We start from the raw sequence: 22476 nt of genomic DNA on the forward strand, positions 1-22476 counted from the left end.
CATACTATCTAAAATACTATTCCAAAATAGAAACTTTAGATACATTCATTGATTGCTCGTGGCATACCAACCTAGCAACCTTTGAGAAACAATGCCTTCAAGGCAAAAAGGAAGAGAAAAAAAGAACCTAACATAGACCAAAACAAAACACAAGGGGCTGAGGGAAGAACAAAGGAAACAAAATAGGGGAATCCTCAACCTAACTACTAGAGTTCAAAAACTTGTCATCCACACATAACTCATATATATAACAAAAATTTATTTCCAGAAAACCATAATAATTTTTGTGATGTCCTTGGGAATTTCAGATTGGAAATATGGTAGGAATTCAAAAACACTCTTTTCCTTGCTTGATTTTTCTATTTTAGTGACGTATAATTCTAGTACTTCCAGATTCTCAAGCTCCACACCCAGGTGGATATAATATTTAAAAATGGTAAGGTAGTTTTTGAGCCAAGCCTTACCTCCATCCTGTACGATCCCTCTCCACCTAAGGAGAAAATGGATGCTAGCATCCATTTTTGCCCATTCTTGATCAAAGGAAGCATACTCTTGAATTACTAGAGAATGATGTTTGGGTACAATTTCCAAATCAAAACTCCCAAGTAAATGTGCCATATACATTTCTAGAAGAGGAACCCTAAGTTTCTCATCTAAACTCATAATGGCTTTTTCTAATCCCACACACCAAACTGGGTCAAAAACATTGTGGCAAAGTCTGATCATTGCCCATTTATCTACTTTTGTTCTAGCTAGACAACCTATGAATGCCCCTATAATTTCATTGTTAGTTCTCCATGAAAAATCATATTTTAAAATACCTTCTCCTAGGACACAGCTCACCACAATCCTCGTTATATCATCCACGGATTTTAACAGTCAACTCCATCTCTCAGGTTTCACATTGCCACATCTATATTAATTGATAATTATTTTAAATCAATTAACAATAAATTAATATATTATTACAAATTTAATAGATACATATATCTATAGTATTAAGCCTAACATAAATATTGTATCTTGGCAATAAATAGAAGGGTAATATTTCTTGTTCACGCTAGCCATTTTCAATGCTTACTCAAATTGTTAGATTAGTCTTATTATGTCTCATATGTTAGATTATGGTGACATGGTGTTGTAGTGCTCTCTCTATGAGCACTCTACTAATTGTGCATCATTCTTTCTTTTTAATAAGTTTTGAGCCTTCTTGTAGTTAAAAGTCTTTGTTAGTTTTGTGGGCCAATTGTTACTCTTTATTAGGGGCACAAATTTTTGTACTTCTGATGACTCATTTTATTTTTCATGAGAGACAAATTTAACACTTTTAATGGGTTAGAGAATTTTCTTATTAACTTCTTGAGATATTCCAATTAGACATTATTTTTTGGGTTTAGTCATCCATATTTAGCTCGGTAAACAGTTGAAGCCTTTGATTAAAAATTAAACAAATGATACAACACAAGTATCTCCTTTCAAATGGGCATTGGTAGGAAAGAATAGAAAAGAAAACCTCCAGTCATGCTCGGGAACTCAGTCCTTTATTATTACAGAATAAAAGGGGCATACCCCAGTTTTAAACTTGGAATTTATTACACCAGGGCGGACATGAGTCCTAATCTACATTAATCTATTCTGATTATTCCAATCCAGTTATATTCCTTGTTTGAGAGAACCCCTCTAGCCAAAGTATTAGATTTTTTGCAAGCATCTCTTCTTTGCTAATTTATTTGAATCTCACATACCTATATGTTCTACTAAAATAGTAGACTGCTAAGAGGAAATTGTTAGTACTATTGCTAAAGAAAATACAAAATAGGCATCCTTGGTTAGATATTGTCATGCTTTGCAACCATATTTAATAGAGAAATTTGTACATTTTCATAATTGATTAGAAATACTCTTAGATCTAACAATTTAGTCCTATCATTTTTTTAATAACTTCTAATATAATGGAGATCCTCTTAAAACTAGGTTTTAATTTATCATTCTTAATACCCCAAAGTAGTTAATACTAATCATTATCACATAGAGGCTACCATATAGAGTGCCTTAGCCGAGGCCCAATTATTAAAGTTGTTTTGATAAGGATAATTTGGTTATCTTGTCAAGTTACTTAATTGTTTATATTAGATTAATTTAATTACTAGTTCTTATCTATGTTGGTCTAATCATAAATCATTATTATCCTTATTATAATCATGGACCTAATTACTTTCTCAAGCGATGATCTATCCTTCTTTAAAAAAAAAACTAGCAATGCTACAACATTTAGAATAGAAAATTTGCTTGATTTGAACTAGTGGAGAATAAGGGATTCCATATTTGTTTCATTTGATTCAATTATCAATTACTAAAAACTGAACTCATTAACTCTTTTATGTAGAAAAATTGCTTATCCATTCATTGTAGTAGGAAAGTGCAGAACCTCACAAGCATCAAAGATCGATAAAGACCAATAAACTGAGAAAATGAGACACAAATATAGTAAATTTTTTTATATATTAAGCAAGATAATTACATAATGAACAGATCAAGATGAGAATAAAACCCTATGTACAACATAATTATAGAGAAAGGAACTAGGTAGAGAACTGAAACCCAAAACTATAATCCTTCCATGCTCTATATCAAGCTAGGTACAAAAAGGGAAGGAAAAGGAAGAAAAACTAGACATGGACCCAATAATACATATGAAAATTATCCAAATGACTAGACCAGGATAGAAACAAAGAACAAACATATTGTCGTACTGAGATCAAGGCACAAAAGTAAGGGACACTCACACCCAACCTTACAGGAAACAAAACCAAGGACAAGACACCAACACAAAACATGAGAGCCTACCTACTTCCAATAGACCATGATGATCTATGATATATCATTGGGCTTCTTAGGCTGGAATTCAAACTCATGCTTGTCCCTACTAGACTTCTTTGTGTTCGAGGTGCAAAAATTCAAAGCCTCTATGTTATCTAGAACCACCCCTAGATGGATATAAGCTTTAAAAATGTTAAGGTAGTTCATAAGCCAATCTTTTCTATTGTCCTCAATAATCCCTCTCCATTGGAGGAGGAATTGTATGCTGGCATCCATTCTTGGCTATTCCATGTAGAAGGCCCAGTTCTCATGAATGACTAGAGAGGGGCACTAAAATACTACATCCAAGTTAGGACTGCCCAGAGTGTGTGCCATATACCTTTCTGGGAGGGGAATCCTAAGCTTTTTGTCAATGCTTATAATGGCTTCCTCCAACCCCTTTCACCAAATTGGGTCAAAAATATTACAATAGAGCCTAATCATGGTTCACGGTTCCACCTTGACTCTGGCCAAACAATCGATAAATGTCCCAATAATATCACTATTGGTCCCCCACATGTAATCATAGTAGAAAGTGCCTTCATCGATGGCCTGAATAACTATTATCCTGGTCATATCATCGACCAACTTCAATACTCTACTCCATCTCTCTGGCTTAACATTGCCCTAGAATGTAATTGTCCTCAACTTTGAGGTATGAAAGAGATCGATATTTGAATCCATCAAAAAAATAAAAATTGCTCATAATGGCAGAGAAGGATAATGACAATAAGGGAATAAATAGAAAGGGCTAATGAGGAAGGACCTAGAAACTCCTAGATGTCATGACATCATCCATAGATGACACCAATGAGGGCAGTGGCACAAGGGAAGCCATTGATCAACTAATGATGAAAACCTGAGGAGAGAGACAATAATTAAATCATGAAAAGAAAAGGCTAAATACCAGACATGGGCTCAAATAAGGGGGTAGATGATTAGGCCTAAAGATTAAGCAAGGAGAAATGGAGGACCACAAAAAGGAGAGAGAAGAATGAAGAAAACAAAGCTTAAGAGATGACCTAGCAAATAAAACTCTAATCCCCAAAAAATACAAGCCTACCAAGTGTTTAAAGGGGAGGAAAAAGAAAACAAGTGGAGAAATGCAAGGAAAATAACCCTAAAAAATTAAGGGAGAAAATAAAGAAACTACCTCATCGGTACCCTTGGTAGTTAGAGGACTATAAAATTAAATAAATGGTGGAGAGGTCACCCAAGGCTTAGGTAAAATTACCTATCTCTGATAACTAGGTAGGTTTTACCATTAGCCCCCTCATTCGCCAATAGGTTTGCTTCCTTGTTACCTTCCTAAAAGATGTGAAAAATTGAAGTATCTTCAAAACTATCTAGAATATTAAGAACCTCTTCTAATTTTGAGTTCAAGACCCAGTTGGGTATAGCTCTTTTCCTTATAGCATTGAATACAATTTGGGAATCTCCTTCAATGATGATTTTGGATAGTTCTAATTTTAGGCAAAGTTGAAGCCCATCTTGCAAAGCTTCAAGCTTAGCTAAGTTATTAGTGGTTGGATCTATAGATTTAACCCTTTTAGCTACCCAATTGCCTGACTCATTGGTAATGATGCAACCGATGCCTGCTAAGCTCGGGTTACCTCTAGAGGCTCCGTCAAAATTTAACTTAGACCAACCAATTGGAGGTGGCATCCATCTACAATTTTCCCTTACCTCTTTGTTCTTCTTTTTGTAGTTGAGCGGAGGATTCATGAGATTAGTCCACTTTTTTTTCTTGATGAAGCCATCCCAGCATGAGAATGATCCTTCTTCTTTCTAGGACTTCCTAAGGTGGGAGTTTAGTGTCTCAACTATACTTGCTTCTACCTTTTTAACAATCTCTTCTGGCTACATTTCCTGGCCCCTAAACAATCTTCTGTTTCTTTCTTTCCATACCTCCCACATGAGGATAGATGGGCAGATATTCCAAATGCTACTATAAACACCTTTATGGATATTAGTGGGCTAGCTCTGAAGAAGATCAACTAAAGAATTCGAAAAGGGGCATACCAACCCAACATGTGTCTCAACCAATCCCAACAGTGTTGGGTGTAAAGGCATTTAAATAAGATGTGATTAGTATCTTCACTTTTTTGTCTACATAAAATACATCTAGAGGGATCTTCATAACCCAAGTTACGGAATCTATCAACCATAAGTATCTTTTTTTGGTATGCCAACCATAAAAAGAGCCTAGCCTTTGGCAGACATTATAGGTCCCAACACAGATTGAGTGGGAGTTCCATTTCATCCCATTTTTGGGAGTTAAAGAGGGCTTTATATCTGCTTTTAACACTATAATTGTCATCTTTAGATGTTGCCCATATTAGTCTATCATTCCTCTCTAATTGTTTGATTTTCCTATTTTTGATGATCTTTTCATATATCATCTAAAGATTTCCACACCCAACAAGTAGTGTCATTTGTTGTGATCTTAGTTTTATGTTCACTGACCTTATGACCCCATGGGGTGATTAACTTCTCTTTGAGCTCTATAGGGATCTCTAAGCTATCTATGGGAAGTATCCCATCCCATAAATCCTCCCAAAATAAGGCTTCGTCTCCTTTACTTATGTCCCACGTGAGGTATTTACTGATGAGGGCTCCGCACCTAACAATAAAATTCCAACTCTCTAATCCTTTAGGGAGAGTCTTCATTCTAAAAATGGAAAAGGGGTCCATAGCTCATTAAGATACTTACAATATATAATTTTAGCCCATTTGCTATTTCTTTCAACAAAGAGGCACCATATTAGTTTGGCCCCAAATGCTTCGTTTTGCCAAAGTAAGTTTTTAACACCTAAACCCTCTAGAATCCTTTGGTTTGCAAATGTTTTCCCACCTTATGAGTGGAATATTTTTGGAATCCTCACCATTATCCCAAAGGAAGCTTCTAAAAAATGTTTCAAGCTTCCTATTGATGTTCTTAGGAAGCAGGAGACAGGATAAAGGATATGTAGGGATGGCAGATAGGACAGATTTAATCTTGATGATTATACCCACTTTTGAAAGCCATTTATCCTTCTAGCCACCTATCCTGGACTCTAATCTATCCAGAATATTTTGCCAAACCTTGCTAGATTTGCTTACCTTTTCTAGATCTATATGCAGGTACTTGAAAGGGAATTCACCCTTCTTATAACCCATGATTTGACAAATTTACTTTTCCATTTTCAATTTTGTGTTAAGGAAGAAGATTTTAGATTTTGTTGTATTTAATTTTTGACTCGAAGCTACCATGTATAGTCGAATGATAGACCTAATGTTCAGTGCCTCTTTTGTAGTGATCTCACTGGGTAGAATAGTATCCTCTACAAACTGTTGATGAGTAATATTAGGGATATTATCTGTAATAGTAATACCCTTGATATACCCTTTATTATAAGCTTCAGTGAGAGCTCTCCTAAAGGCTTCTGCCATAATGATAAATAGGAATGGAGAAAGAGGGTCTCCTTGTCTAATTCCTCTTGAAGTTTTGAAGAAGCCCTTTGGGGTACCATTTACAAGGACTGAGATCTTAGAGGTTGAGATACATTAATATATGAGGTTGATCCATTGACAGGAGAAACCAAAAGTTTTGAGGGTTTTAATAAGAACCTCCAATCCACCATCTCATATTCCTTTTGGATATCTAATTTCATGAACATGCTTGCCCTTTTGTTCTTAGATGCTGATTGAATTGTCTCTTGGATAATAAGTATACCATCTAGGATTGACCTTCCTAGAACAAAACCAATTTGTTCTTCAAAAATAATTTTTGGAAGGATACATTTTAGTCTATTTGCTAAAATTTTAGCTAACATTTTATAAATAGTGTTAGATAAGGCTATTGGTCTAAAATCCCCTAGATTATCAGGGTCCTCATTTTTGGGAATCAGAGTAAGAAAGGTATCGTTAATTTTAGATAGCAACGAGCCACCATTTCTAGAAGCTTTGATAGCTTTCCAAAGGTCTTCACCCAAGATATCCCAACATTTCTAGTAGAAAAATGTTTAGAAACCATCTGGACCTAGAGATTTGTCAGGATTCATATCGAATACTACCAATCTGATTTCTTCCAAGGTGATGGATTTGTTTAACTGTTTGTTATTGTTTGATGATACTACTTTAGGAATGACTTCAAGCATTTTTGATTGGGCTATCTTATTGGAGTAGTCATAATTATTTAATATATTCTAGAAGTGGTTAGCTAAGATTTTGGATATTTTAACCGAATTCTCAGTAATAGTACCCAATTGATCTTTGATTTTGACTATTTTGCTTTTAGCTCTATTATGGAGAGTGGAGTTATGGAAGAACTTTGTGTTGCGATCTCCTTCATCCAACCATTTTTCTCTAGACTTTTGTCTCCAAAAAACTTCTTCCTTAGCCAATATGTTTTCTTGTTTGGCAAGTAATTCTTTTTCCAACAGATAGCTCTCATTATTCACACCCCTTTTTATTACTTCTAAATTTAGTTCTTTCAGTTTTTCCTCGATTTCTAGTTTTTCTTTGAAGATGTTATTGAAATGATTTTTGTTTCATTTTAGAATGTTTTCTTTAAGCATTTTCATTTTTGAGACAAAGATATACATTTTAGATCCTTTGAAGGTACCTTGATTCCACCAATCTTTAATGTGTTCTAGAAATTTTGGGTCTAAAAACCACATTTTTCACACTTAAATGGGTTTCTTACTAGTTTAGAAGGCTCAGAAAATACCATTCTAACCAGAAAATGATCAGATCTAGCTATTGGCAGGATTGAAGAGTGGATATTGATATTGATTTCATTCAATTCACCTTTGAGGAAAAACCTGTCCAACTTCTTAGCTATATACAATAAATCCTTCCTTTTATTGTTCCATGTATAATTCCCATTATTAAGTGGGATATTAATTATATTATTGGAGTCACACCAATGTTCAAAGTTTTTAGAGGCTTAGGAATCTCATTGAATACCTCCATCTTTTTCATCAATATTTAAAATGGTATTAAAGTCTCCTCCTAGAAGGATTAGATCATTCTCGTGACTATCAAAGAATAAAGTGATTTCATCCCATAAGAATTTCTTGTCTGTATTGTAGGTTGGACCATATATATTCACAAGAATAAACTGAAGGTTAAATTTAATGCTTTTGACTCTGCTACTTAACCAATTTTTATTGGAATTTAAAATTTCTAAAGTGACTTTCCTAGGGTTCTAGATGAAACCTAAACCTTCGAAAGCCCCTCTAGATTCATGTAATTTAATATTCCAGCTACCTATCTTCTTTTCTAACTTGGTTCCTTCTTCCTTACTTAACTTGGTTTCCTATATTAAAATGATTTCAAATTCAAATAGTTTTAAATTTCATTTTAGTAGTCTTTTTGTATGAGGGGCGTTTAAGCCCCTAGCATTCCACGTAGTAATCTTCATGATTCCTTGGGAAGGATCTTCCCCTTCCCTATGTTAAATAGCTAACTGATCTTTTGTTGCTCTCTAGCCTGACCATCTACTTCTTAGAGTTCCTTGAGGGATTTTCTACCTCTTTTAGATTTCAACTTACCATAATTAGGGGATTTAACTCCTTCTTGATTCATTTGTATACCTAACTGTTATATTTTTATGTGCACTTAAGGCAATCTCAGATTGATTACCTTCTTTACCATCTATGTATTCCCTTTCCAACTCTTGTAATATCTTCTCTACAATGCTTTGGTGGTCCTTTGTGGCTCTGTCCTCTGTAGATGTTAACCTCCTGATCTTAATTTCCTCGGAGTCCTTGTCTAGCATAATCTCTGGAGCAACATTGTTTAGCTGTGAAGTTTCCTCATTTTTATCTTCATCCTCTATCTTTAATAGGTCTCTTTTAAGATCTTCACAAGTGTAATTATCTCCTCCTAATTTTAAAACTCTCTGGATCAAACTCTCCTTTTGTGCTTCACTGCTCCTATCAATGTTCTCAAAGCTGAAGACTTCAATCAATTCCTTAGTTAAGGATTCCAAATTGTCTACTTCATTCTTGTTTAGATACAGGTCATCTAGATCTTCCTCCCTAACTGAGTCTTTGTGTAAAAATTCTTGAAAATATTGTGTTAGTGGTCTTTCTATTTTAGTTTTCTCACTACTCTTATCCTTATGACTGCTGCCAAAGAGAGCAGTTGGGTCTGATTTGGATGGTGACATTTACCAGAATTTGGAATAATTGTTGATTGGTTCTTGAATCTTTTCCATTTTTTATTTTCTAGTTTTGGGGAGACCCTAGAACCTCATTTATCTTCTTAGCCATCCCACTTTTTGGTTCTACCCCTCTGAATAACAGGGTATTTTCCATTTCTTCTATGCTACCAACTCTAAAATCTAGTGGATTCTTAAGTAGTTGTGTCTCCAGTTTCTCTAATGATTCTTCCTCTTTGGTTAAAGCATTGCTTTTCTTGATCTTCTTAGTTTCCCTTGAATATTTCCTAACTTTTCTTTTGTTAATTGTAGATCCATGTAGTTCTGTAATAACCATTTCTTTTTAGCTATTTATACCATCTATGCTAAAATCTTTGGTACTTTGGCTCTCACCAAATATCTTTTTTTTTGAAAGAGGACTTGCACCTTTGCTTTCCCCAATGTCTGATTCATCTACTTTTCCTTTGTTGGATCATGATATTGTATATTTTCCTTTATTTGTATGTTGTCTACTAGTTATCTTATTTTCTTGCTTTTCCTTTGGCACTATCTTTTGCATTTCCTTGATATCTGAAGGGAGCTTATGTCTAGGCTCTGGCAAGGAAGTTCCCCTTGCAGATTCTTTATTACTTACTATTCCCTATTCTTGGATCTAATCCATTTTTTTTGGAGTGTCCTGGTGAGTCTGAGGTGAATCCTTCTTATAAAAAGAGTCCCTTTGATGCTCTTTTTGATTCCTTATGATCATCATAGGGAATGTGCTTTTAAGATCCATAGTTAGTTGCAGTGTTTTGAATGTGATTTTTCTATCATCATCTAATATAATGGTTTCTAATATTTTCCCTTCATATTTTGTGGTCTTAGTCTATATGTTTCTCTGTTAGTAATCACATTAACTTGGTCAGATTCCAAATTATTCACTTTACATTTAATTAGTAGCTTGATATTATTGTAGAACTAAAAGGAGGATTCCAAACCTATCAATTCACCTAGGGATGACCCTATTTTCTTAATAATATCCAAATGAAGAAATTTTAGAGGTAGGGATTGGATGTTAAACCAAGTTGGGATCATGAAGTCTAACATCCCCTCATTAAAATCTAGAAAACAATCAAAAAATTTCACATCGCAACCATTAAAAAAACAATCAGAGACATAAAATAAATCCTTTTTAACATATTCATCATTGCAATGCAAATATACTAATCTACATGAATGGTGGGAGATACTTACCTGGTTCTTGCAAAATTCTTGCAACCAATTACTGAAGTTGAGCAGATCGCATTTTGGATCGCTCTGGTATGCAAAAATGTCCACTTTGTGACACTCTTGCCATCGCTCTTCACTTGCTTGGTTACTAATGATGATAGTCTTATCATTTGAATTAGGAGAGTACTTAATAGGTGGAGATCTGGAATAATGATGATTGACACTTACTGGACTGGCAACACAGACTCTACGATGGGGTGGAATATAGGAGTTGGTGAAACCACTGGGGGATGACAAAACTAAGGGTTTTTGCTTACTAAGTTGGGTCTTGCAAGAGTGATCCATAGTTATATTGAGTAGAAGCCCTGCCTATTGCAGAAATAGATTATTTTTATTATTGCCTGAATATTTGGTAAGATTAAAAAACCTAATTTGAGAATCCAAGCTATCCATGGTAAAAATAATGGGGCATGGAAATGAAACCCTGAGAGATAAATTGTCAATTGAATGATAATTGCTCTATAGGTTACGGTTAATCTTTTGAAGGGCATGGGACCGAGGATTCTAAAAATGGGCCTTCAATTGCTTGCTGCAATCCACATCCACAATATGATCAGTTTTGTCTCCTCTTCTGACTCGAGGAGCTAATAAGTAAGTTGGAGCAACCCCTGAATGATTTTGGCTCATTTGTTTTGTTTTAGGGCACTCCTACTCATTTTCCCATTGATGACCTTGAAGTGGTTCAAGGTTTCTATTGAAAATTTGTTGGGCAGTTTGAGTTTTGGGGACAGTGTAGTGCCTGCCCCTAGGACACATTTTTGTCAAACTCTTTTAAGGCTAGTTTTATGTTGATGGTTAGTAGCATTGTTTTGAAACTATCAGATATTGTTTTAGATTCAGTTGATTTATGATGAGATTACTTGGTACTTTATAGTTCATGTATGTATGATGATTATTTTCAGTGTTTGCAGTTATTGATGACGATTAGTTAGATGATTTATTATCATATGTATTTTCTTATGGATACTTACCCCATACTTGCATGTGTGTATGGTGTGCGTATTTGCTCTTATGTATGGCGTTTCTGATATGGTTAAGGAAGGGAGTCGTAGTCACCTACTAGTCATAATCTACATGATGCACCACTTCCTGCCATTGCCTGTTTAGTTTAGTATATATTGTGCTTGTACATGCGTGGGTTTTATGCAGGTTGCAGGTACCGAGTATCGACTTCCCTGAATTGCCAGGATGAGCATACCCAATCACATTATCTCAATGATAAGAGAGGGGATATAAATTCTCAAGTCCAAATCCTAACCCTTTAAGCCATTTGTCCTAATTGGAAATTAGGACAAGTATCTGAGTTGAGTACCCTCCGAATACGTTGGATGATGTAATTCGTGATATTAACCCTTGGTTGATTTTGTATGTATTTTGGCTATGATGGATTTTCGTATTTTATCTTGTGAGTCTTTGGTGTATTTTCTATTAATTAAGCCTAATTAAAAGATTTAATTAATGGTTTAATTTAATGAAAAATTAATATGGTATTTTAATATTTATTTAATTTAATTAATTGAGAAATTAATTAAATAAAATAATTAAATTTGAAGATAGAAGTTATAATTTTTAAGTTGGAATGTGACAATATTTATTTAAGTTAATAAATATTTTAGCAATTAAGTTTCGAAAATAAATGTAAAAGTGGAAAATATATTAAAATTATTAAAAGATTCTAGATTTCATGTGATTAAAATATAAATATATTAAGGTTAAACAAGTGGAGATATTAAAGTTAGTGCATGAGATTTAAAAATAATAAATAAATTAAATTGAAAAGAGTAAAGTAAATATTATATTAATTAATGTGCATTATTTTAATATTTGTTCACACAGGAGTTTGCACTCTAAGAATGCACAAGTTGTCTACACTTAGGAGTTAGCATATTATTTGAGCACATGGTGTCTACAACCTTATGACTCATCTAGAAGGTTGGAGAAGACTCATGCTTAGTTGTCATGCTTATCTTCTAGTTCTTTCTACACACATTCTAGATGCATCTTAGAGGCCTTTAAATAGAGGCTCTCCTAGTGTGTTTGGACAAGCTTCAAAGCTTACATGCATTTGAGAAGCTCATATGTTTCTACATACTCATATGCTTCTACAAGCACTTCTAGTCACTTGTGGGTTTTGATTGGCTCTGATCTTGGAGGAATTGTGAATGTTGGAGAAGGAAAGAATTTTCTATGGACTTTTGAGGCATGGCAAATTAGCATCAGTGTCCAGGTGCACTCGTGATTTTCACATATTCTATTTACACTTTTTCTCTTCCTGTCTTCATCATGTCTATTATATGTGTCTGAATATTCTCCGTGATTGAATTTTCAATCTTGAAATTAGAATCTAGATATGTATGTTAATTTTAATTGGTTGAGAAGAAAATAACAGAAAAACCTAATTTCAGTTTAAGAAAGAAAATTAGATCTAAATCAGATTTGGGTTCGAATTAGAATCAAATTGAGAAATAGATTTGAAAATGATTTCAAATTTATAGTCAAACCTATTAAAAGAATTATTGGATAAATTTAGAGGACAAATATTTTATAGAAAATTTATTAAAGTTTGGAAGCCTTTTAAAAATTGTGTATATGTTCTTTATGGAAACATACATATTTTATATATTTTTAGATCTCCATGCACACACACACACACACACACACACACACACACACACACACACACACACATATATACATATATACATTTATATATATGTGTGTGTGTGTGTGTGTGTGTGTGTGTGTGTGTGTGTGTGTGTATTTGAAAAGTCGTATGTTATAACGCAGTGAAGAGATTGTTTATTAAAAGTTCAAATCGCGCATGAGAAAGCGTTTTATGAAAAACGTTAAATATATATATATATATACATATATATACTTTAAAATGTTTTGGGGAGGGGCGGGCAATGACATCCCACCCCCACCCCCGGCGGTCACTGTCCATGACAGTGGACATGCCGACAGTCTTTTGTGACTACTGTGGCAGTGCCGCGACAAGCCTCCCGTACGGGACGGCGCTGCAGTCGCGGTAGTCTGCGATTTATTTTTATCGCAAAATATAATGTGTTATGTTTTTTGAATTGATTTTTATAAAATGAAATTATTATTATTTATTATATGTATAAATGTGTGTGTATATATATATATATATATATATATATATATATATATATATATATATATATATATATATATATATATATATATATATATAATATAATATAATATTGTAATTCGATTTTTAAGTGATGAAGTTAAAGAATATATATATATATATATAATATTAATAAAATTTTATTTAAGTAATTAATCAAGTCAAGAAAATTTCTAATAAGTGATATAGTTAGAATTTTATTTAAATATTTAAGTCATCAATTATTTTTAGGGCTTTTGAAATTGTAAATGGATTGATTGGAAAAGAAAAATGATTTAAAAGTATTAATAATAGCTTGTCAATTATTGTTAAAATTGGAGAGATATTAATAATTAACTTAATTAAACTTAGTTTGATTAAGGTTAATCATTAGAATAAATTATAAATTGAAGTTTTCAATTATGCAATCATTGTTTTGATAATATTGGGTTCATTAGAATTGCTAATTGATTATTGAAAATTGATAGGGGTCTTTTTCAAACAACGTTTATATAAACAAAATATCATTAAAACAATTAAACAATTGAGTCTAATGGTTGACTTTTAATATTAATTATTTAATGTATACTAAATATTATTTAATATATATTAAATAATTAAGAGATGGTAATTTTATATTACGTTAATGATAGTTGTTTAATAAAGATGATTTTAAATTAAGAGACTTAAATTTTAAATGATATTGGATTAAGATTTAATTGACAAGGGGTCATTGTCATTGTTATAACATTGCTATAACATTGCTATAATTTGAATTGTTATGTTATTATTAATACGCTATGTATTAAATTATTGATATACCTTAATTGTGCTAAGAGTTAGTTAAATATTAACCAATGAAATTTATGGAAGGTTTCTCTGGATCGATTAATAATAGTTTTGATGAGTTTATTATTTATTAATGTTTGTTGGGTCTAACAAATTATTAATAAATAAGAGTATAATGGTCTAAATGATTATCAATAATACGAGGTTGTTAAGGAAATATTAGAATTGTTTGAAAGAGTGACGAAGGTGGTCATTAGAGATTTATTAATAAGATTTCCAATATAACTTGTTAAATAATAACGAGTCATTATTGAACTATTAATATTAGAAAATTGGATTATAGTTAGTTGTTAATCAACTGACATTCATTGGATTGTGATATGGATATGTAATTATTAATTAAATTAATTAATTAGAGTTAATTAAATTTAATTAATAATTAAGTTATGTAACAAAATTTTAATTAAGTATTATTAGAATGATAAAAGTCATGGATTGTGTACCTATAATAATTGACTGATTTAATTGATCATTTTAATAAAGTTATAATCTTCTTATTCAAAGATTGATAACTGGCTTTTTTATAATTTAAATGAATAATGATCCTTTGATTATGTTAAAAAGTTTAAGTAACATTAAAGAAGAGTTAATCAATTAGAATATGGATCTTAGTTAAATAAAGAGAACAATTTAATTAAAGGTCAATGATGATTAGTTTAATACCCTTAAGTTATTCTTAGAATATTATTCTAAATAATGGAAAGAATAATGCTATCGAGGGAACAAACGGGTTGACTTGTAGGTCAAATGATTAATCTTATATACTTGAACTATACTTGCAAACATAAACAGAAAACTTCTACACTTAATTCAACTATGTGATTTTAGTAAACCAAAACATGTGTTTGCATTGTGTATTCTATATGCTTCTTGTTTTGAGTTTTTGGGTTGACTAGTGTTGACCAGTCTTAGTTTGTTACCAGAGGCTCGAGGGTTATGAGATGTGATGGCATGTTGATCTTATTTGGTCTCGATCTTTATAAACCCAACCGTGGTAATGTGATGATATGCTCTATGAGATTTTTGTATTTACTAATTGTTATTGCTTATCAGTCTTCTTGAGTGAAGCTGAGTTATATGTATCTGAGACACTTGACTTAACCATTTTTGAGTCATTGATCAATTATCCTTGGATTACTTTCCAGTCGCCATGATGGGACTGAAATGTTGATTTATTTCTTGATGATGTCATGTTGTGACATGTTTTGACTCAACCATTTTGGAGTCTTCGATCAATATGATTTTGAGATATATTTTGGTTATTGAGAACCAATGGATACTTTTGATTATCAGTGATACCTTCAGTTGCCAATAGAGAACTGTTGTGGTCATGATTTTCTATGGATGCTTTTTAGATGCTCATGGAGATTTGATGCTTTTATTGTGGATATTTGATGATTCTCATTGTGGATTATCTTTTGGTTTTTTTTTACAGTCACTTGTACAGGACTGTGGTGATTTTATGATTCCATGAGCCTAGGGTAGTTTATCTACTTGTAGTGTCGGGAAGTGGCTTGCAATGGGGGCCAGGGCCCTAAGTGGCTGCTAGGGTAACTCATTGTAAGTTGTGTTAATAAGTGATAACATTTACACTAAATGGGGATTAAATGAACCTAAAAAGATAATTGTTTTGTTCTCACCCATGCCTCGAGTGCTTGTACAGACTAGGATGGGAGTAGAGAGAATGCTTGGTTGCGACCTTGCATTCCATAGTATGCCTTGTCAGTATGAGAGGATACTAATGGCTGCATGAGGATCAATAGGGACCCGTGGATTTGTAAGCTAACTGCCAGGGTAACTTCTACATGATATATGCGATGACACTTGCCCGCTTGCATAGTAGGTTTCCTACATGTCATTGAGTGCCTCTGGGATTAGATGTCAGATTTGTGTTGGAACCTTTGAGTTAGTATACTTTTAGGATTCCTGGACTTAGAGAGTATTTATGTTATGTGATTTTGATAACCTATATGGGACTTGAGATTATCTCCTCAGCACGGTGGGAGTGGACCACTTAAGTTCCACTCGGTCGGGTGGTAGTGTTTTTCCACTCTTATCATTTGAGATCCGTTTGAGACATTGTGGCTGATGTGTCCTTTATGATGGTGGATATGTATCCTTTCATTGATGATTTTCATATGTTAGATGATGTTATCTTATGCTTTACTTTGCTTGTTAGATTACTTTCTGCATATGATGTAGTATGTTCTAGGAGTGACATTCCTACTATGATAATACCAATGATCTCTTTGGTGATTTGGAATGTTACACAGGGAGGGATGGCTAGGATCCACGATGGTCTAATGATGCTATTTACGGTTGGGAGGAACTGTGCACATAGTTATTCATGTTTGTGATATATGGTTATCTTTTATGATGGATGTTATATCTTTATGATGATGATGTATCATGTATGGTTTGTGATTTTATTTACTTTAATTGCATCACAGATTAATATTGGATGATGATGTACTTTATTTACACGGATGTATATTCTTTTAAGACTTTTCATACCTTGTGGCATGTACAGTGGATCATTGAGCAATCATAAATGTAATTTATGAACATTGGACTTTTCATTATTATTTCATGTGGATGTAGTATTAGATGAAATCATTAATAGTTATGATTAGATGTGATTCAACGTAAAGGGATCTTGAAGAATGTAACTTGTTATGTATGTTATGTTTACTTGAATTGTTGCTATTGCTTCCGTTACTATGTATACGATGTAAATGGACTATCTTTCATGTTTCTAAAAAAAAAATTGTTGGGCAAACTTAGTGAAATTTTAGATTAATTCTTTGGATCCTTGGCGGGGCATTACAGGCAGAGCATAGTTTATGAATCTCCATGACTGATTCTTTTTCCTATTGGAGTTGCAGAGGTTTGGGGGAGGATTTGTTGTTGTGAATGCCTTAGAAGTAGAAACTTCCTTAGGGTTTCTTGATTTTTTTACAACCCACTGATATTCACATGGTTGTTTTCCTTTTGTCATATAATTCAAATTATTCACTTGGTAGCTGCCTACTCTGCTCAACATTTTTAATTTAGGAGTTTTATTTTAATTAAAATAAAATCTTCTTATGTTCTATGTTGATTTCTAAATAAGCATTCTATTAAAATATTTCACTTAAATTACAAACTCACATCTAATATTATAGAGCTAGTAGTATTTAATAAACTTGAAAAAATATTTATCCATAAATTGAAAAAATATTTACCTAAACAATTGAGAACTACCATTGTAAAAATCTATCATGATGGATGTTATCAAAGATAAAAATCTATCACGATGGACTGCTATCAAAGATCAAAACTGAATATCTACTTTCTAGTTATTTTGTAGTCTACTATATTGCCATATTATAGTTGAGGCAAGTGCATACATTCAATTCATTTCAACAAAATTATGCAAAACTGATATATCGATTAACCTTAATGATTTCTTACCATTTTTCCTATTTTCATCCATAAGGGAAATGCATCCATCCAATGTATAACTATTTAGGCAAGATGATGGCATGTGACAACTACAAGTGCAATTATTTTCCAAGCAATAGAATTGTAACATCCATAAAAGAACAAAAAGTCTTGATTTGTAGAAACAAAAAAAGTTATGATTGAAGTCTTGAATCCTTAGACTTGAGCGGAAACCTAGAAATTTATACAAATGATCCCCCAAAGAAACCAATATATGAACAAAGTCCCCAAACTTCTGATCTCCACAAAATCCTCATCCTTACACCACAAATTAAAAATTCCCTTCCAAGATTTCACAAAGCTGTCTTTTTAATATCTTTGCAAAGAAGACATGAACTTCTTCCATTTTTACCCAAAGATGTTCTCTAGAAAGATTTGTTGGTGGAAAAAAATTCATGGTTTTCTTTCGAGCCAATATTTCCTAGAATTTTCCAAACTACACCTTAGTATCCTCTTAGTACCTTCTTCCTTAGTTGCTTTAATTTGTCTAGTGCCTCTCCCATTTGATTTATGTAAGTCATCCTGATGGATGCAACCTTGTTGATCTTTCTTTGTGAAGTGACCATGATTGGGGCCATGAGTGGTCTACACCCTTGAAGTGATTAGATTTATGTTATTGTATTAGTTGCTTTGATTATGCTTATGGCTGATTTATGAGATTATGATGTGTTAGATGGTTTCATTGAGGTTTGTATCAGTGGTTACCAGGATTGATGTGGTATCATGAGGTTGTTTCCATGATTACCCTAAGATGTGTGCAAAGATTGCACTGTATATTATTATCCTACTAAACTAGACTAGTTTCCTATAGTAGTGGTTAGTAATGTATTTGACCATGTTCACGTATGTGTTTTAAGTGCCTTTTTATGTTGTTTAAACAACCATTATTAAATACTTAAATAATTAGAAATCAATTATCCATGTTGGATTCATTGGTTATGTACTGTGGATAGTTACCTTGTTCATTTCGATAATTTATGTAAAATGGTTATTTAATGTTATTTAATGCATTTATCACTTCATCTATATTATTATATGCAATTTTACTTGATCGTGTTATTCAATGTGCAGGATTTATATCCCCAATAATGGTGCATGGAGTAAATGACTCAATTGTTCATATCTACTAATGTCGTTCCTGTATGGTCAGCGTATCCTATTTAATTGTTTAAATTAAACCCTCTAATGATTTAATAAATCTTGACTCATTTGCATTATGTGATTAGACCCTTGAGCGTGTCTGTGCATATAAAGGTTTGCAATTATTGTGAAAGTTATTAAGGAATTCTGTGATTTTTGGTTAAGGGACTTTTGGGCTTTATCTCATTTAATTTATTTCTCGGCAGCTTTGTCATAGTTGAATTCCAATTACTTGGAATAGCATGTTTTCATTTGGGTGGATTTAGGGTTTAACTGGCTTTAGGGTTTAACTAGGTGATCAGGGTTAATCCTAATCCATTATTCACTCGAAAAGTTAATATATATCCAAAAAGGAATTTTATTCCTCACTTCTCACTTTCTGAAATAAGAAATTTGAGAGCAAATTCCAAATGCTCTTCAAGAGGAAATATTGTTATGTTCATTGTGGGGGCTACGGGTGTGGGATTGTCATGAGGTTGATCTCATTGGATCTAGCTCGAGGAGACCTTGGATTTCTATGACTTTTAGCAACTTTTGCAAGATTTTTACTTTATTGTTTAGATTCTTGTGTTTGCCCATTTGGTTGTCAGGTAGGGCTCTCCTATTTTTCTATTTCAGCTTTGTTTTTTCTTCCATTTTTGATAGTTGTATGTTAGAAGGTTGAGAACTAGTGTTCCCCTCCATTTTTGATTACTCGCTCTACCCGATTGGGCAAGTATGAGCATTTCCTTGATTTTCAGGATGGGGGTTTGGGGTTTCACACTGTTATTCTAGTTTTTTTTGCATATGATGTTCAAACCTGATTTTTGTTAGATTTATGTGGCTCATTTACCCAAGGATAAAATGAATTCCATTTTCATTGATTTTCGTTAACATTGGGTTTTTTGAGGTTTTAGTCTTGATTTGTGTGTCGTCAAGTTTTCTTGGGTTTTCTTGGCATAGTGTTGGTCATGGATTTAGATTATCTATAGGATGTCAATTTGATCGATGTTGCATCTTTATGTTTGCATTGGTATTCGTGTTGAATCCATACTCTTGACTTTTTGTTTGGTTGAGTGATTTTATACCTGGTGTTATTGTTTCTGGTCAAACCCTTGTTGTTATTTCATGGACACTAGGATTCATGTAGAATCCATACTCCTGGATTTAGGTCAGTTGAGTGAGTTCATGATGTATGGTTTGGTTGCATTATTGGGATTTGTGTAGAATCCATACTCTCAGATTTAGGCCGGTGGAGTGAGTCATGATGTTTGGTTTCTTTATTCATTGGGATTAATGTAGAATTTGTGCTCTTAGATATAGGTCAATTGAGTGATTTTTTTATACTTGGTATTTTGCTTGTGTTCTCATCTAGTCCTTGTTATTTGTGATCTTTGTATAGTTGGTGCTCCCACACATGAGCATGTGTGCATGCAAGGCCTGATCTCCTAGTTGTTATCAGTGGAGTTATGTTCATTTAGTTTTGGGTTGGGAATATGCATTTCCTATGGGTACTCATCATGTCATAAGCATGGGTATTAGGGTAGCACTGTGGAGGGGCTTCTCTCACAACCTTGGTGACTATTTCCTAGGTTGGCGTGAAGAAGTTTCTAAATAAGTGATAACTAAATAAATTATTGGGTAATAAATCTAAGATAATTTAAATAGTGAGCACCTAAAGTTGATCCGAGGACACTTAAAAATGTGAGCACCTAGAGTTGATCCGTGGACACAGTGCATGAGCCTCATCGGGGAGTTGATGTCGCACGATACTTAGCTTGGTCTCCTTGATGCCAAGTGACTTAGTCTCCACCGAGTCCCTACATAGTTGACCCACCGAGTGTCTGACCAGGACCTATTGTACTTGCATTGTCTTATGATCTTGGTTTTAGTCCTCTTTACTGTCTAGTGTGAGTGTTAGCCATAGACAATTGTTTTGTGTGTATTTGTGGTTGGATCATTATCTCCATCAGCATGGCGAGATTGGGCCTATAGGTTCCATGTGGTTGGGAAGCGTAGCTACCTTTACCACTACTGGGGGACCCGTGTACAAAGACACTCTATTTCTAGTTGAGGTCAATGCTTGATGTTCACTTGGTATATCCAAATTTTTGAAGTATGTTTCCTTGTGATTTATGCTTTAATTGGAATGCTTGGATATCACGTTTAGATGATGTTAGTTTTATTGATGCATTCATTTATTATGATGTTTTAGCATATGGTTAGATGATGTGATTCACTTAGTTGGAGTATCTATGTTGTGTTGGATTAGCATGTTAGATATTCTTGTTCTTATGATGTTATTACATTGTAGCAGTGACACCCTCATAAGACTATAAATGATTAAATTTATTATTTAAATGTCACAACAGTTTTATTCAAATTTGGAAGACCTGTGAATTTGCACTTTATTTATTAACATGGATTAGGAGGAAAATATAATTATATGATTTTATTTCTTGAAGCCTAAATCATTTTTATGATTATTATTTATATTCTTTAAAATAAAGAACTCACAAACGAATTATGTTGTAATCACCCACTTCTAAAAGACTCAAAAGTAAAGTTTGAAGTAACTATTATGATGCCATTTATTTTACTCTTTTACATAATCATCAACATCTCTATCTTTCTTCATATTATATGCACATTGGATGTCTTATTTGAATACCTCTCATGAAATATAAGTTGCACGTGATTTGATATGTGCTTATTCCTACTATCACACTTGATATATTATGATGTAATAGTGACATGTACAATGAATACATGTGTTTTTCACATAAGAATATGAATGTATATGAAAGAGAGTGATATGGAGAGAAGAAAAGAGTGATAAATAGAAAGATAAATATAGATTGAGAGGTAAATATAGAATTAGATCTAGGGATATAGAGGATGAAATAAAAGGTGAAATGGTAAGAGGACATTTAAATTGAGTGAGATTTAACTTATACAGATAACATAATATTATTTGAATGAAATTTGAACGTTTTAAAATGGTACCTTTAGACTGCCTTGCACTCTACGAGTTCTATAGAGAGCTCTATAAATGTCAGATAATCAAAAGGTTAGCTTTAAGCTCTTCACTCACCCTATAGAGGTTTACCCAAAAACTTGACAAATTTGGAGAAGTGTAGGTGCAAGAAGCTAGCCTGAGTGACTACTAGGTCATCTCCCCTAATCAAAGTTTAATTGTTATACTACAGTCATATTAATTCTTTCTCATTCATAGTCTAAAAACAAAATTGTCCATAATTTTCCCAATAAATAAAATTTAATATATTATTTAATATAATAGCAATACACATATTCCAAAAATGTAGATTACATAAATTCCACTAGAATATGCTATAGTGATAATGGAGAACAACCACAAATAGGGTGAGAAAACAATTGTTTCAAGAGTTTTTCTTATTTATATCAACATTGTTTGAAATAGTATCTTTGTTACATTTTTTCTTAATAGACATAATTCTTATATTTCTATTGGTATAATTATTAATTAAAAAATAAACATGGAAGATAATTAAATATATTGAATAATTCGATTTAATAAATTATATTTTTTTCTTATATTTTAATTATAAGAAAAAGAATATGTCATGTGCATTGA

This window comes from Cupressus sempervirens, chromosome 10 (assembly GCF_028749045.1).
Source record: "Cupressus sempervirens isolate cs-2001-9-10 chromosome 10, ASM2874904v1, whole genome shotgun sequence".
NCBI lineage: Eukaryota > Viridiplantae > Streptophyta > Pinopsida > Cupressales > Cupressaceae > Cupressus > Cupressus sempervirens.